At 42.5% G+C, this 17405-nt stretch overlaps 1 pseudogene; it reads left to right on the top strand.

The window, feature by feature from the left end:
• Positions 1-7272: 7272 nt before the first annotated feature.
• LOC122709942 lies at positions 7273-7640 on the top strand (annotated as a pseudogene).
• The last annotated feature ends 9765 nt before the right edge of the window (positions 7641-17405 follow it).

Here is a 17405-nt window from a genome sequence, read left to right as displayed (position 1 = left end):
TGCATAGTATTTTTTTTTAATCACCAAACCATGTCTGACTCCTTGCAAGCCCATGGACTGTAGCTCACCAGGCTCCTCTGCCCATGAGATTTTCCAGGCGAGAATACTGGAGTGGGTTGCCATTTCATTACTATTATTTTTAAAATTTTTATTGAAGTATAGTTGATTTACAATGTTGTGTTAGTTTCAGGTGTATAGCAAAGTAAATCTATTGTACGAACACATATATCCGTTCTTTTTAAAAATTCTTTTCCCATATAGGCCATTACAGAGTACTGAGCAGAATTCCTTGTGCTACACAAAGGTTTTTATCAGCTATCTACTTTATATATAGTAGTATGCGTGTGTCAGGCCCAACCTGCTAATTTATCCCCCCACCTTACTCCCTGGTAACCATAAGATTGTTTTCTCCATCTGGAGCTCTATTTCTATTTTGTAGACAAGTTCATTTGTACCTCTTTTCTTAGATTCCACGTATAGTTGAATCATATATTTGTCTTTGTCTGTCTGACTTGCATCCTGCTTATTGTTAATCCCTATATTGCAAAGAAACCGACCCAGAAGAGTGAGTTAAATTACACAAGGTCATGTGACTGGAACATGCAGGAGCCGGAATTTGATACACAGTCTGTCTGACTCCAAGGCATGTTTATTCACCAAATCACCCAATATTGCCTTTCAGGGTAAAACAGAGACTTGTCATTATTAACTTAGATTCTTGCAGACAATTAGGTCAGGAGACTCTTGTTTTCCCAAGGGAACAATCAAACCAAACAAAAACCATGAATTTCAGTCTTCTAATTTGGAACATCAAACCTTTTGATTCCCATGTTATAACCTTTGTAGCATGTGGAGTATGGGCCATCTTGTGTCCCCATTGGGGACCTCTATCTCCTTCTTCTGAGTTAGAATGTAAATTATTTATGAAGGGGGCATTCATTTTAGTGAGAAAATAGATCACATATTATAATTTCATATGCTGTGCATTTCATTCATGTCAAATATTTTGTTTGTTTTCGGTTGGAGATCAAACCAGTCAATCCTAAAGGAAATCAACCCTGAATATTCATTGGAAGGACTGGTGTTGAAGCTGAAACTCCAATACTTTGGCTACCTAATGTGGAGAACTGACTCATTAGAAAAGACCCTGATGCTGGGATAGATTGAAGGCAGGAGAAGGGGATGACAGAGAATGAGTTGGTTGGATGACATCACTGACTCAATGGACATGAGTTTGAGCAAGCTCTGGGAGTTGGTGATGGACAGGGTAGCCTGGCGTGCTGCAGTCCAAGGGGTTACAGAGTTGGACACGACTGAGCGACTGAACTGAGCTGAACTGGAAACATCTCCCTGATTCTCTGCTCATCCCACACCCTTGCCATGAGATGCTGCCACCCTTTCATCAAGAGGTAGTCTATTTCCCCATGCTTTGAATCCAGCTGCCTCCCGTTTCTAGATTCATCCAATAGAATGTGACAAAAGTTATAAGGCGCCAGTCTGAGTCTAGGCTGCAAGAAGTTTTGTTTCGGCATGCCCCTGTTTCTCTCGCTTACTCTTGCACCCCTGTCATGCCATGGGAACAGAACTGGGCTAGCGTGCAACTCACCACGTTCTCATGAGGGAGCCAGGCAGCAGCCACGAGAGCCACCCAGCCATACCTGCCTACATTGCTGATCTGCAGAATTGTGAGCTCAGGAAATGGCTGTTGCTTTAAGCCACACGTTTTGGAGTGGTTTGTTTTGCAGCAGCAGGTAGCTGACATCCATTTACTAAGATCGGATGGAGTGCCAGCCCTGTGGCATGCTACGGGGACCTAGAGATCACTCAGGCATCGTCCCCATTCTCCAGGGGCAGCCAGCACTCCAAATGGAAAATCAGCCATGGAAACAGATAATCACCACCTGGCAAGTTACGTGATGAATCAAAGTCACTTGTGAAATACTTTTAGTGGGAATAGTTCTACTTGCTTGGTAAAGAAGGCATCATTCTAAACACTGAAATACTAGTTATTTCCAGTACTTCCTGTGACAGTGTCATCCAAACCTCAGACTGCATCAGTGGCCACTCAGTGAAGAGCCTCAAGGATTACTCAAATGCTATTTATGTCTATTATAGGAGCCCCGCTGAATAACCTCAGATGGGAGTAAGGAGCTGCGGGCCAGAACTTTTTGGAACAACTAGTTGAAAGAGGTATTATCCTGTGTTTAAATGTGCAACTGCTAGATATTTGGTGGGTACCAAGCAAAAGTTTCAACTCCTTGGACATTTAATGATTGAAAATTTTAATAGAGCTCTAGGCACCAGAGATCATGGACTCCTTGACTATCTCTGACTTTTGAGAGAAAATGAAGGCTATGGAGGGCTAAGACAGAAAGTCAGGACAACTTTGTTTGGAGTAAACTCTTTGCACCTAATGTAAGCGGCCCATGGCAACAGCCAGTCCCTTCGGTCCACAGAGAGAAGGGTGGTTTCCGGGCATCCTGGGCACCACGATGGAATAGATCTCAATCAGCAGTTGCATTACACATGACCAAAGACATAGCTGCATAGACTGTCTAGAATGCTTTCCGCAAATGTAGTAACTCATTCAGTATTTCTAGGCAAACCAGAGAGGAAGTGGGATCATTCTTTCCTCTTGCTTTCCTTTGCTATTAACCTCAATCACATAACTCTTACTTTAATTTTCCTCCTCTAGAAAGAACATCTAACAGAAACCACATGTGAAAATTAAATAAAAGCAGAATTGAGTGAGAGCCGAATCTGTGATATATATGTGTGTGTGTGTGTGTGTGTATATATATATATTCCATATATATATATGGAATTTCTCTACAGAGAAGGTGTATGAAAGCATCTTAGATACACAGTTTTATCACCTGTATGATTTTATAATGATGGAAACATTCTCTCCTGGGGTTAGCATGGGGCTGTGGGCTTATAGGGGTGGTCCAAGAAAATGGATGTGAGAAATGGTAGCCTCTCTACTAAATCACTTTACAGTCTCAGAACCTTTGCCCTTACTGCTCTCTCTGCTTTGAGATCCCTTCCTTTCCTCTAGAGATGTTTGTTGGTACATCTTTCAATTCATAATGACCTCTGCTCAAATATGCCCTCCTTTCCCTGGTGGCTCAGATGGTAAAGAATCTGCTTTCAATGCAGGGGACCTGGGTTTGACCCCTGGGTTGGGTAGACCCCCTGGAGAAGGGAATGGATACCCACTCCAGTATTCTTCCCTGTAGAATTCCATGGACAGAGGAACCTGGTGGGCTCCGTGGGGTTATAAAAAGTCAGACATGACTGAGAAACTAACACTTCCATTTTTAGAAGGACTTACCTTGATTATCTCATCCAAAAATAGCCATCCTATACTCTCTATCATCTCATCCTGGTTCATTTTTACTTTGGAGCTCTTCTCTGACTTTGTCTCATATACAGTAAGTCCCGTACCTATGAACCTCAAGTTACAAACTTTCAAAAATGTGAATGTATGTGCTAGGTCTGTATGCAGCGGTTGTACTATACTACTCTATTTTTCAAGATACTGTACTATAAGATTAAAAATGTTTCCATTATTTTTGTTTGTTTTTTTATGTATGTATTGTTTTGTGGAAAGTATTGAAATGGATCGGAACCCTATGGTCCTTGCTTCCCGCGTACTCTGCCTGCATTTTGTCTTAGTCAAAGAATAAGTTTAATCAGAGAAGTGAGAATACGTAGAAACAAAGGAAGGCAGTCAAAGGAGATTAAATAATAATGATGTGGTTATTAAGCACAGTCAAGGACCTGTAGTTCTGTAGATAATATTCTGAGCCACATCCTGTGAGCAGTCTTATAGATACTAAAACACCAGGGTGAAGAAGTTAACTACATGATGGTCAGACTATACCCATGACATAAGTTGCCACAATTCGGAGAGTTGGCCTCAAAGAAATGGGAACAAATCGACCCTGGAACTGAAGATTAACTGCACCTGAAACAACCAAGATGATGCTAGACCGACCACCAATGCCAATTTGAAGATGAGTGTCAGAGTTGGTCATGCCATTTCTACATGTATCCCCTCATTTTGTCTATAAAAGCTCTTGCCCCACTGGTTGCCAGTCAGGGAGGAGTCAGCCTTTGGACAGACATCCATCACCCTCTCCCGGGCCCCCAGTTGCCGTCATCTGAAATAAAGCAAACTTTCGTTTCCACCAACATGGCCTTTTTATTGGCTTTTGAGTGGTTGTTTCTACCACGGTCCTTTGTGAGGAACCGGACCTCACACACTCTTTCAGTAACAGTACTAGAAACCTATTATGGTACAGTACTATGGGCTTCCGTGAGAGCTCAGCTGGTAAAGAATTCGTCTGCAATGCAGGAGATCTGGGTTTGATCCCTAGGTCGGGAAGATCTCCTGGAGGAGGGCATGGCAACTCACTCCAGTGTTCTTGCCTGGAGAATCCCCTTGGGCAGAGGAGCCTGGTGGGCTACAGTCCATGGGGTCGCAAAGTGTCAGACACGACTGAGCGCTAAGTGCAACACAGCCCAGCACTGTATAACCCATTGTGTTTGCGGGGTACCTAGGCTAACTTTGTTAAACTTAGGAACAAATCGGACTTAAAAACACGCTCTCAGAATGGAACTCACTCGTATGTAGAGGGCTTACTGTAGTTAGATGTTGATTTGTTAATTGGCCATCCCTTGCAATAAAATGCCAGCCACGTGGGTTTTGTTAACCTCTATATCCCGAGCACCTGTATTAGTACCTGTTAAGAAGTGAACACTCAAAAGAGACATTCATTAGGTAAATGAATAAATTAACAAACATGCAAGTTTATCTTAAGATTAAAAATCACAGGCAACCAGTGGGCGTTCTATAACTGTTCGAAGAATTCACAGGCGTGGGTGCTCCTGCATGAGCAGGTATCACACGGAGCAAGCAGCGTCTCCCTGGCTTCACATCCCCACACATTGTGTAAGGAGTATCCAGACGCTTTCTCTTTCCAGCATGACGTAATGCAGAATGAGAAGACCTGCAGAGCGTGCTGCTCACAGACCAGACAGATGATCTCATCCCCTTTTTGGGCATTCCCAGGCTCTGCTGTTCAAAAAGAAATAAATAAAACCTGCAACATTCGGTTCACAGGTGGTTGTTTCGGCTGTGGTCCTGTGTTGGCAAAATCCTGAAGCTCAGCTCTCAGCATTCTGGTGGCCAAGGGGGAGGGAAGTCATGTCGGATATTGTCTGGGCTCTTTCTTCAGCCAAATGGAATGGATTTAGCCTGAGAAACTAGGACATTCAGGGGGAGACATGCATTTTAGCATCAGCCACAGGGGACAGGCTGTGAGTAACTAACTGGGGGTGATGGGAGAGTTTAAAACACAAAGTAAGCAAAGTATTTCATTGACACCATAAACCCGAGGTTGTTCTTGGGATGGTTTCAAAGGTTTAGGGCCTGAAGAAAGATTGTACCCAATTTTTCTTACATGGCTCCCTTTCATATAAAAATTCCTTTGGTTTTGATGTCTGTGTATATATTAAAATAATCTTATGATTTATAGATGTTTATTGTTCTACAGTTTGCGATAACTTTTTTGTTTCTATTTTCTATTTTTTAAAATATAGTTCTAAAATATATATATATATTTCTTTGTTTTATATGAACATGTAAGTCAAATTCTGCCCCTGAGAAATTTTTCTTTTTAATTGAGGTAACATTGGTTTATGTCATTATATGTGTTATGAGCACAACATTGGGTTTCTACTTCTGTATACACCCCAGGGTGCTCACCACCCAAAATTTAGTTTCCCTCCATCGCCGTGCAGTTGATCCCCTTCACTCAGTTCGCACTCTCCCTGCCCTTTCCTGTCTGGTAACGGCTACTCTGTTCTAACTATGTGTTTGTTTTTGTTTGTTTTTTACATTCCACATCAGAATGAAATCGTATTGTATGCAATGCCTTTTAGCACACGGATTGTCACCAAAACCCTGAAAGTGAGGGGTGTAGGATTATTCCCATTTACAGTGGAGGAAGCTAAGGTTCTGAAGAGATGGTGAACTGACCCTGCTCACACAGCCAGAGCACACGAGAACTGGTCCTAGAACCCAGATCTGGTGATCTGGTTACTGTAAGTGCAAACTCATCCCGTGAAAAGTTCAAGACTTAAAAGGTGATTTCTGTTTGTCCATCACAATGTCTGTATCCCTAAAGTTTCCCTGGTCAGCTGCCCTATTTTAGACCCTAGTCTGGGGCAGTTTTGGGCAGGCAAGTCAGTGTACAAACCAAACTGAAGTCCATCTAGATATCCCGTGAACAACGACCATATCCAAATGGAGCTGTCAGTTCTGCCCCCAAAACTTCCCACCCGCTGTTGCTGTCCTCTTCCTACCGATCTCTTTATCCAGCAATTGGTATCACCAGTTGCTCAAGTCCTAAGAAGTCATCCTTGGTTCCTCCCTTGCCGTAACCACTTTCTCTGACCAATCCATGATCAAATCTTCCAGTTTTCATTTCCAAAGTTTATCCTGGCTTTATCCTCTCTTCTTCATCTTTATTGCCAGCATCTTAGTTCAAGTCACAAGATTTATGCTCCCTAGGGTTTTACAAACGCCTCGAAGCAACTGACCCTGTCCTGCTTTATACCTCTCCCATTCATTTTCTCTAACAGAAACAAAGGGATTGTCCTAGCATATGTTTTTTTGTATTTAGATCCCCCAAGGCTTCCTGGTACTTTTGTAAAACCCAAAGTCCTTAACATGACCACCGGTCTCTGCTTGATCTAGCCCTTGGCTTTCTCTCCAAACTTATTTGTGCTCTTTTTGCACTTGCTTATTCTATTCTAGGAGCTACTGTGTGGAGGGGAAAGTTTCATGAGAATAAAGTCCAGAGAGACGAAGGAAGGAAAGTATAGCTGGGATGCTAGCGGAGGTGGGATTCCGATGATGCCGCTTGAGCTGCAGAGTCCCGCTGTGGCCTAAGTGCTGCACTGACTTATTAAGTCCATAGCTCCTCTATCCTATTTTTAAAATATTAAGGTCATACCGATTTGTATTTACCATTATTTACAATAAGATGTTCTTGGATTTTTAGAAACTCATAGTCAGATGGGGGAAACACAACGTGTGGATAGGAAAACACTCAACAAAGTGGTTGGTATGGTGCAAGTAAATACCAGGAACTTTTGCTCAGCCTGGGAGAGGAAAAAGCACCATGGAAGGCTTCTTGCAGGGTCTGACTCTTGAAGCATGGTTAAAAGTTGACAGGATTCGGCATTCACGTGTCCGGAGGGTCCGACTGTAGGTCTCTCCTTTTGCCTGCAGCCTGAGAGCAGAGTACAAACTGCGGCAGCTGGAGTCATGGCAGGACAGGCATTCAGAAAGTTTCTTCCCCTCTTTGACCAGGTATTAGTTGAAAGAAATGCAGCCAAAAATGTAACCAAAGGGGGCATTATGCTTCCAGAAAAATCACAAGGAAAAGTATTGCAAGCAACGGTGGTAGCTGTTGGATCAGGCTCTAAAGGAAAGGGTTCAACCAGCTAGTGTGAAAGTTGGAGATAAAGTTCTTCTCCCAGAATATGGAGGCACCAAAGTAGTTCTAGACGACGAGGATTATTTCTTATTTAGAGATGGTGACATTCTTGGGAAATATGCCGACTGAAATAAGTCACTATTGAAATGGCATCACATGAAGCCGCCCATTCCACTGAAGTTCTAAAATCTTTCATCATGTAAGTAATTTCCATGTTTCTCTTTTATAATAAACTAAGGATATCCAAGCTAATGACAAAAAAAAAAAAAAAAGATGACAGGATTCGCCTACCAATCAGAAGATGGTGCCAAGACATTCCAGGGCTCAAGAAAAGCATGAATCAAGGTATGTTGTGAAACCATATGATAGGTTCAAGGAACCACAAGTTGTTTGGTATAACTTTAACGCATCACAGGGAATGGAGTTAAGGAAAGAGAAGCTGGAGAGGGAGGCAGAGGCCAGATTAGGAAGAGACTAATAAATAGGTCAGCCTAACAAGATGAATATTATCTTGGAAGTTAGGAGGGGACATTGAAAACTGAAATCTCCACATTTAAAAAATGAGGATGCCAATCCCTGCCTAACTTACCTTAAAAGATAAGGGTGAGAGTCTCTCAGTAAAATGGCCACAAAGATGCTTTGAACCAGATGTGAATGAGCGATTTAGGCAAAGAAAAAAGAAGACTGAAATCTATCAGTCCTCTCCTATTTGCCAGCCTCTGGACCAGGAGAGACTCGGGAAGAAGGGAGAAACTGAGGAGCTGTGTAGATGGGTTTGGTGAGTCCCCCTAGCTTTTCGTTGCTACAGGAAAGACAGAGGTGGAGTCCCTTTGGGAGTTAGGAGTTACCCCTGAAGGGAAAGCAGAAAGTATTGTTTATGAGCCCAGCCTATTTCACAGGTGCCCCAAGCTGGATTCACTCTCTGTCCCTTTGCGCCTACTTCTGGCATCCCAGCAGCATGATCCCAGGATGGCTTTTCTGATGCTTAAGTCCAAACCACTTCAGCAGTGGGCAGCTTTGTTCTCAGAAACCGTCCCCCTATGTTCCCTTCCTGTTAACTCTCTCCCACCCAGCCCTGGATCATTACTTGAGCAAAGCCAAGAAAATGCCACAGCTGCAGGCTTTTATAGCTCCAGTGTGGGGAGATGACTGGCCTCTTGGGGGATTTGTGGTCTGGAAAGCAGGGCTGTAATTAACAAGGCACCAGAACCCAGCATTTGTCCTCCCGGGGAGATCCATCCATGAGATTGGGAACTCTCAAACTGGACTCTTGGTATCAGCTTTTCTGGACCATTTGCTCTGGCCTCGAAGTGTGTGGACTGGCCCTGGGCTAATTGTTTCTGGTAATTAGTGAGCTGGGATGGTCACCCTGAGGTCTGAGATGTTGTAATGTGGATCTACCCAAATCAAACCATATGGGATTGCCGCAAGAAAGCAAACAATGTATCTCTTCAGTTTAGAGGGTGATTTGGTAATATTGAGAATTTTAAAGCATACCCTCTATTTCTTTTTTTTTTCTTAATATTTATTTGCTTATTTGGTCACATAGGGTCTTAGTTGTGGCACGTGGAATCTTCGTTGTGTCACATGGGACCTTTTTCATTATGGCACACAGACTCTCTAATAGCCTCACGGGCTTACTTTCTCCGTGGCATGTGGACTCTTAGTTCCCTGACCAGGGATTGAACCTGTGTTATTTACATTGCAAGGTGGATTGTTAACCTCTAGACCATCAGGGAAAGTCCCTGCCTCCATTTCTTGGGAGTAGAAAGAACATGAAGGATTATATGATGCTTTGATTAATTATTTCATTCATTCATTGATTTACTCAACAGTTACTGAGAACCTGTTTGTGTCAGGTATTGTGGTGGGACCTGAACAAGATAAATAAGACCCTTGTCTGCCCTCCAGAAGGTTGCAGTCTGTCAGTGGTGTTGCAGTGTTGTTAATTTACAACCATAAGTCAGAGAATTGCAATCTCTCCCTAGCTCTGCCATAGGGCTGTGTATGCCCGTGTAGAAGGAGACCACATTTTGTCCACAAAAATTCTATCTTGGCAAACAGGAACCATGTTATAATCAATGTCTGACAAGTCTTGCATATTTATGGACAATCTCACAATTGCTTTATTTTTAATAGCAAAAATAGTATTTGGGGAAAACGTATTAAAATCAACACCAAGTTTGAAAATATATTGAGATCACTTGAACAAATGGTAAAGCAGAAGGCAAAGTTTATTACATTTTGCAACTATTCCTTATAAACTGCATTGTGGAAGTCAAGACTATGCATGCTGACAGAATGAATTTAAAAAGAAATGAACAGTGTTCTCTTGCTAAACAAATCTCTACTTGTGGCTTGTGGGTTTAAAAAAGAACTGGAACTCATATGAATTGGATAACTGCAAAGTTGATGGGATCTGGAAAGCAGTTAGATGACTTATAATGGATGGATCTTGATGTCAAGAGTTTGTCTAAAAGCGGTTCATGAAAATTGAAAGTTGGAAGAACAAGTAATGATGAAATATATTAATAATGTGTGTCTTTAGATACATGGTGATTTCACTGATAAATAAGTAGACATTTTATTATTTTATCCAAATCTCTAATGTTTAAGTATATAAATAGGCCAAATAACTTGTCTCTTTGCGTCATTTGAAAAGATGAGGGATAACCTGTCTTTAGATGCTGTCCTGGACCTGGGCAAATGTGATAAGTGGCTAATAAGCTGCTTGGTTTTCACATAGTTACTTTTATCTCCTCGTCTGTGAAATCAGAGTGATGAGGTACTTTACTTTTCCTTTCATTTGGAATCATGGCTTTTGTAAAGGCAAATGCTATGGAAAATCATACAACTACACATTGGCTTTGTTTTGAATCTCCCCTCCCTTTATTCTCAGCTAATTGAGTTGGGAAACTTCATTAAGTAAATACACCTCCAGAACTTAACAATACCCTCTTCCCTAAGACTCTAAGTAGGGAAAGCAAGTACTTTTTCCTTTCTCTTATCTGTTACAGAAATTGAAGATGTATAAGGCATCTCGGGAGAAAGGAAATGCTTGTTGATTTTCTGATACTGTTACCTCTTACTTGTCCTCATCCAGATGGAGCAGAGCAATAAGTATTGTATGAGAAGCCTAATGAGATTTTAGGGAGAAGATGTGGGAAGTTATCACTATTTTGAAGCAAATGAAGCTTTTGCAAATGCACTTGATCCTTTTGTGAACCCAGTTGATCTGACACATTAGCTGTCCCCATGGGATGGGTCATTCCATGTGGTCCATAGAATCTCCTGGGGTATCTTCCATTAAATGGGCTCTGCCACTACTATATTTATTTTATCCTAGGAAACTAGAAATACAGTTGAGCTATATAGGTGGGCTCTGCCTAGTTATTAAAGTCTGCGTGTAATTGGATTGGGTACATCTGTAGAACAGAGGCTGGGCATGTTTTTATTTAATCTAATTAATGTAAACTCTTCAGAACTTTGGGCATTCAGGATTTACGTGTGACCTATAACTTCTGCTTCTAAGTTGGAGAGAAAGAAAATCATGTTTAATAGCTTTGTTAAAAGATTTTGCTTTTTCTGACCTCATTGCTGTAGAGTCTAACTCAATCTGTGTGTGTTTAAGAAAGAAGGGGAAACAGGCTGGGAGCAAAATTGTCTTCTGGTCTCCACCCAAAACATCCTTTTTTTTTTTTTTGTAAACTCTGAAAGCCTTTAAAAAGCTGCTTTGATTAACTTCCCCACCACAGCCCCAGCTCAGAGTGAGATGCTGGTTTGTGGCCCCGGATGAGAGAAAAAGGGGAGCTGCGACTCTCACGGGACAGCTCGGCCACTCAAGTCTTCCAAACCCAAGAGACTTGACTAAATTGGAGATGCCCTGGAAGGGGACCAGCAGCCTTTTGAGTTCTTTACCCATCACTAATTCTGGCTCCAGCTGGACTCCAGCTCTAGTGATGAAAGGGGCTGAATGCAAACACTTTGGATGGGATCTATTCAGTCTGCACTTACTCACCCTGCATCCTGCGGTTTCCATGGCAACAGGCACATGTTTCATTGTGTCATGTGTGGAGGGGCTGTACCTTATACTCGTCCCTTGTCAGGAAAGTCTGGTTACGTGTCCCTTCCTTCCTTCTCATCTGATTGGGCTCGACCCGGAGCCAGTCTCTTCTCTTTCCAGGTGACATGCAGAGACAAATGCCCGAGACCACTGTCTAAGATCCTGAACTGTGGGTCCCCCTGGAGACACAGGAGACTGGGTCCAAAGACACTTGGCAAGGTTGTGGAAGATCAGAAATTGAGCCACAGGCCCCTTTCCTGCTCTCATTTGGCTCCCAGGCTTGGCTGGGTTTTGAGGGCCATGAGATGAAAAGATCACCTGGACACTGTCCATCCTGATTCTGCTCCAAGAAGTGTGATTCGTTAGGCAGCTGGAGAACTGCCAGAGAGAACTCCTCGAATGAGCCTGGAATAATTGTTGTCTGTGATATCTGCCTACTAGTCATTTGACAAACCTGAGAGTTGGCTGTTTGCTAACAGTTCATGGGGTTTCCCAGGTGGCACTAGTGGTAAAGAACCCACTTGCAATGCAGGAGACATAAGAAATACGTGTTCAAAACCTGGATTGGGAAGATTCCCTGGAGGAAAGCATGGCAGCCCACTCCAGTATTCTGGCCTGGAGAATCCCATAGAAAGAGAAGCTTGATGGGCTATGGTCCATGAGATTGCAAAGTCGGACACGGATGAGTGACTTAGCATGCATGCAAGCAGTTTATAGGATCATCAAATTGTATTCAAGAGGAATCTAGTTAATTATCACTGTTGTAAGAGAAACATCCTCTCTCTTCTTCTCCTGTTTTTACCCACCTCAGTTCACAAAAATGGGGTCCTCTGTCATCTGAGAAGCTTCAGGAAGAAAGAATTGATTCTTCTTTTCAGTCCCTTCATTTACTCATCCCCATAAGACAAGGTATCACTTGTCTGGTGGTAAATAAGAGTCTGACCTCCCCCTGTCCATATTTCTCTGTAGGGTGGGTCCATATGTTAAAGACTGTGTGATATGTGAGCTATCTTAGGTCCTAATGTGTCTTGGTGCCTGTCCTCTTTACTAGATTATATTTTCCATTTTTTAAATTTATCTAGTTCTCCAGTTCAGAAATTTCATTTATGAATCTATAATGATTCAGAGAGGAAAATCAGTAGCCCTTACAGCAGATTTGATCCACTGATGCTTTTTATTCCTTCACTTGGAGACTAACCATGGAGTTTTGATTTAGATATCAAACTTTGAGCATTGAGAAGTTGTACAATAAAATTCCAGATTTCCAATTTATCTTGGAAAATCTGGCAACATGGGGCCTATAGGGTAATGATGAGTAGGAGGTAGCCAACTTTACTCCTCTGGCTGTGGCTGTTCTTTCCAGTTTTCCAGAGCTCCCTCCAGGCCCACTCACGCACTCATAGTATCTAACACCCGGGCCGGTGTTTGAGCTCGTGACCCCTGCTAACTCAAGATGTGTGCTTCACTCTCTGTAAGGTTCACATGTTACAGTTTGTGTGATGTGTGACCTTGTCCTTTTGTGGGTTTCGGTGGGGTGTACAGGGAGCTGGGATATCCTGACTGGGTTAGGGTTTTGGAGCACCAACCTCCCTATATCAGGATGGTGAGATCTAATGATATTCCCAGAAGTCCAGCTGCTGCTGAGATGGCAGAGAAGAGCGAGGAGCAGCTTCACCTGGGGAGAGCAGAGAAAATAATACTCGAGCTGGGTTCTGGAGCATAAGTAGGATATCACTAGGCAAAGAAGGAGGACAGAGGCTTTCTGAGCTGAAGGATCCTAAAATGGGGGAAAAGGCTATTAAGCAGCACATGAAACTTCAAAAGATGATACATATTTTGGTATGACAAAAATGTCAAACGTGGGAGAGGGTGCTTGGAGAGAGAGGCAGGGACCAGGGAATAGAGGATCCTCCAGGGTCAGTGGAAATCTAATGAAACTTAATTTTTAATTAATTTGTAATGATAAAAGTCATGTGCAATTGCATCTTATTTGAGAGGTCTAAAATATTAAAGATAAACTTGGACATCTGTGTAATTCTCAGGCCATCTGGGTTTACCTAGGGCTTCTCAACCTTGTTACTACTGATATTTTGAGCTGGATGGATCCTTGCTGGGGGGCTGACTGTCCTGTACACCCCGGACTCTGTCCCCTTCGTGACAGGAGCACATCCCTTCTTGGAACCGTTTTGATAGCCAGCAGCATTCTGGAGATGTTGTTGCTCCCAGATGAAAACCAATGACCTAGCTATCACCAGCATCCTCCGCTTGCTACGAAAGCTTATGGACTTTCTCAGTGGTAAAGAATCTGCCTGGAATACAGGAGACTTGCAGGAGATGTGGGTTCAGTCCCTGGGTTGGGAAGACCCTCTAGAGAAGGAAATGGCAACCCACTCCAGTATTCTTGCCTGGAAAATCCCATGGACGGGGCAGCCTGGTGAGCTACAGTCCATGGAGAAGACTGAACAAAAGAGTCACAAAAGAGTCAGACACGACTGAGCAACTAAACAACAGACAGAAGCACCTGTGTGTATATTTACTATGTTCTGGTTGTTCTCCGTTTCTGTTCCGCTTTTCCTTCTCATGTGTGTAGTATTTTGTTAGTAAATGTTCTGTTTTCCTTTTTCACAAATACTATTACGTGAAATGCATTAATTTTTAACTTCCTTATTTCACAAACCTTTATGTTTTTGGATAGTTCACATACCTTTATGTTTTGGTCTTCCCTGGTGGCTCAGCTGGTAAAGATTCCACCTGCAATGTGGGAGACCAGGGTTCAATCCCTGGGCTGGGAAGATCCCCTGGAGAAGGGAAAGGCTACCCACTCCAGTATTCTGGCCTGGAGAGTTCCATGGACTGTATAGTCCACGGGATGGCAAAGATTCGGACACAACTGAGCGACTTTGACTTTGTTTTCGGATACCTATGTTTGTGCTAGTAAAAAGCAAGCTGTTTTTTTTTTTTTTTTATGGTATAATATTCTGTTGTAGGGATATAGCACAGTTTATCTATAGCTCTGCTACTCAATCTTTAATTTGTTTTACTTCTTTTCTTTTTTTATTTCAAACAATTTGGTCTTGAATGTCCTGACATATTACCTCATGTACACAGAAGCCTGTATCCAAACCACGAAGCAGTCTTGCTGTTATTCATTTCCAAAATGACGAAACCATTAACTCGATTCTTTGTGCTTCTTAGGGAAATGCTTCTTTTCTATTGGAAACAACCCTAAAGGGAAAAGAAAAAAAGGGGCAAAGAAGAGAAGGGCAGAAGAGAGAGTAAAAGCGAAGAAAACAAATCACGGGTTCTGGCCACTCCCGTGATTGGAGCTGAGTATTATTAGTTTGGGGAAAAAAAAAAGAAAAAACATTTTTTTTTGTGAGAAGATGAATAGCAAGACATGGTATTTCAAATGTCAAAGGAGACATCCCGGTGCAAGCAGGAGGGAGAAAGAGAGATGAAGCTTCCAAACGTCTTTCCCCAAAGCTTCTCAACACTTTGCCTCCCGGCCTCTGATTTGCCCTACAGCCAAAACCAACTGACCTCTCATATTCCTTATTCCAAAGAAAAAGAAATGTGTCCCTTTAACTCCAGCTTAAGCCAATTATCTGAGACAGGTCTCATGTTCTGAAAAAAGTCTGTATGCTTTTAATAAACCCCTTCCTTTGTGGGCTGATAGGCTGCCACTGGCCTAGACTCCTTAGTGTGGAATTAGTTCATAATCTTGCCCTCGTTCATCCCACCACGTTAGTGGGTGTTCAGTTAGGGTTAGCCTTCCCTGTAATTTATCCAGAGGGAGGAGGGCCAGAGCCTTGGGGATTAATCAGCTCTGTCCTGGGAGAACCTGAAGCTCAAGGTTCCCATTCTGCCTGTGTCCTCGACATGCCTGATCAGCAATCTCCCTCCCCTCCTTCAAGACCTGGCTTCCCCTGGGAAATGTTTTAGCTCCCTTGCTCTCCTGACCCACCTCCTTGATGCCTCCCCAGCCCCAGCCCCTCCTGCCCTCACCCTTCCATAATAAGTTTCCCCGTGTACCAATTACAACCTTAGAACCTCTGATGCATCCTCTCCTATGCTCTTGACTGTCCCTTGGGTCAAGATGCCAATACCTTAAGGGCAAGACTGTATCTAAGGCAGTCCTGTGTCCCAGACTCTGTGTTCAGTGCATTCCACTGATCAGTGAGTCACAGAGTCTGCCCAGACTCAAGGCGTGGAGAAAACAGCACCGCCTTACAAGGCGAGGAGAACAAGGTTTCATGATGCAAAGGAGTCTGGATACAGGGAGGGATTTTTTGCAGGGATTTTTACATTTTTATAAACAATCTATTCAAAGTGGTTTTATTAAAATTAAATGCATATCTTTTAGGGCCCAATAATTCACCTTTCTCTGAGAGACAATTTACACAGGTGCATAAGGAAATATATATCAAGACAATTATTGCAAATTTATCTGAAACACAAAACAAACAAGATCCACTAGCATAGATACAGATATAATATGATACATACACACTACAGAATAGTTGTCACAAAACAAAAACAAAAACTGATAGTTTCTTAAGCAGCAGACTATTTAGATATCCCCAATACTAAGGTTTATGAAATAAGCAAGTTAAAAATTAATAAGTATAATATAAAAGAATATATGTGAAAAAGTTAAAAAGAACCTGTACGATTGGTAAATCCATGTACAGGTAAATTTATAGAAATAGGCCCATGAACTTCTACTGCAAATAGATAACACTGGTTACTGCTCTTCTCAACAGGTCTTTCCTTCTCAGCTGGGAGTGGTCTTGCCCTCAGGGGACATCTGGCAATGTCTGGAGATGTTTTTGGTTGTTATGATTGAGGAGGTAAATGAAGCTACCAGGCACGTAGCAGGTGGAGGCCAGGAATGCTGCTAAGCATCTCCCGGAGGACAGGACATCCCCTCCAGCCAAGAATTACCCAGCCCCAATGTCAGTCATACCAAGATTGAGAAGCCCTGCTGCTCTAGACAGACACAGAAGAGATGTTTTAGACCATTTTTAAAGAAAATATAATTGTGAATTATATATGTAATTACAAATTGATTCAGATTTAACCTTCAGCAGATTTCCATTGACCACAGAGTATAACCTGGTCTCTGTCTTGTCTCTCCCTGGTTCTTACAATGCATCCTACATTTTTGGCATACCAAAGTATTTGTAATCTGTCAAAGTTTCATGTGCTTCATGATGCTTTTCTTTATTTCACCTCATGTTCTGAGATCCATACACTTGGAGTGTCTGATTTCTTATTGAGTGTCTAATAAACTAAGCCCAAATTAACCTGCACAGAACAGACTTCTTTTTTTATGAATTTTAAAAAATCGTTTGTTTTGGCTGCACTGGGTTTTCATGGTTGCATGCAGGCTTTCTCTAGTTGCAGTGAGCAGGGATTCTCTCTGCAGTGAGCAGGGATTCTCTCTGCAGTGGCTTCTCTCGTTGTGGAGTATGGGCTCTAGGGCGCTCAGGTTTCAGTAGTTAGGGCTCACAGGCTTAGTGTCCCCATGGCAAGTGGTGACCACTGCATTGCAAGGCAGAGTCCTAACCACCGGGCCACCAGGGAAGACCTCTTGATTTCTATCAGCTTCACATTTGTTTTCTTCCCCCACACTTGCCCTTTTCAAGATATGACATTTCTCTCCTCCTCATTGTTCACTTTACTTCCCCACATCCACCCCAACAATAGGACCTAGAAGCTCTCTCAGCACACCATACTTTGAACTGATCATTTCTTGCAACCTCCTGTCACCTTCCTGCCTCTCCAAGTAAGTCATCTTTGCATCTTTCCTAAGTCACAGAAAAGGGCCA

Source organism: Cervus elaphus, chromosome 16 (assembly GCF_910594005.1).
Source record: "Cervus elaphus chromosome 16, mCerEla1.1, whole genome shotgun sequence".
NCBI lineage: Eukaryota > Metazoa > Chordata > Mammalia > Artiodactyla > Cervidae > Cervus > Cervus elaphus.
This window is presented reverse-complemented; position numbering and strand designations above follow the sequence as displayed.